This window comes from Arachis hypogaea, chromosome 3, assembly GCF_003086295.3.
Source record: "Arachis hypogaea cultivar Tifrunner chromosome 3, arahy.Tifrunner.gnm2.J5K5, whole genome shotgun sequence".
NCBI lineage: Eukaryota > Viridiplantae > Streptophyta > Magnoliopsida > Fabales > Fabaceae > Arachis > Arachis hypogaea.
Window position 1 is genome coordinate 92,974,773 of NC_092038.1, and position 989 is coordinate 92,975,761.

At 41.8% G+C, this 989-nt stretch overlaps 1 non-coding gene across 1 annotated transcript; it reads right to left on the bottom strand.

Moving 5' to 3' along the window:
- Positions 1 to 281: 281 nt before the first annotated feature.
- LOC112793809 (small nucleolar RNA R71) lies at positions 282 to 388 on the bottom strand. The gene has a single exon (XR_003198501.1). It is a non-coding gene; the product is annotated as a small nucleolar RNA R71 (small nucleolar RNA).
- Between the last annotated feature and the right edge of the window lie 601 nt (positions 389 to 989).

Here is a 989-nt window from a genome sequence, read left to right on the forward strand (position 1 = left end):
AGTTGAAACCTCAACTCATCACACTTGTCTAGAACAATTGTTCATATGGAAGAGGTTCCCAAGAGGACCCAAACCAACATCTTACTACATTCTTGAGGATCTGTGATACTGTAAAATCCAATGGTGTACATCCTGACACCTACAAGCTACTTTTGTTCCCTTTTTCACTCAGAGATAAGGTAGCAAAGTGGTTGGAAGCATTTCCCAAGGAGAGCTTAACCACATGGGATGATGTTGTAAACAAAATTCTAGCAAGATTTTACCCTCCACAGAGAGTCAACAGGCTAAGAGCTGAGGTACAAACTTTTAGACAGCAAGATGGTGAAACACTCTATGAGACCTGGGAGAGGTTCAAGGATTTGACAAGAAAATGTCCACCGGATATGTTCAGTGAGTGGGTGCAACTACACATCTTCTATGAAGGGCTATCATATGAGTCAAAACAAGCAGTAGATCACTCTTCAAGAGGTTCACTCAATAAGAAGAAAACCATTGAAGAAGCCATAGCTGTCATTGAGACTGTGGCTGAGAATGAATATTTTTATGCTTTAGATAGAACTCAAAGGAAAGGAATAATGGAGCTAAATTCAATGGATGCTCTCTTAGCCCAAAACAATATGATTACTGCACAACTAGCAGCCTTGACCAAGAAGATGGAGAACAATCAAGTCTCAGCTATTCAAGCCCAAACCCCTCAACAAGAAGGAGATGCACCAGAAGTTGAATGTGAATGGGAGCAAGCCAACTATGTGAACAATTCTAGACCACCATATGATCCTAACTCCAAGACATACAACCCAGGTTAGAAGAACCACCCAAAATTTGGGTGGGGGAACCAACAAAGCCACAGCCAAGATCACAACAAACCTTACCCACCCAACCAATACAATACTCACAACCCCAACCATCAATCAGGCAACAATAGACCCTACCACAATTCACAAAACATATCATACCATTCCACCCAGCAAACACGCAACAACCACCAT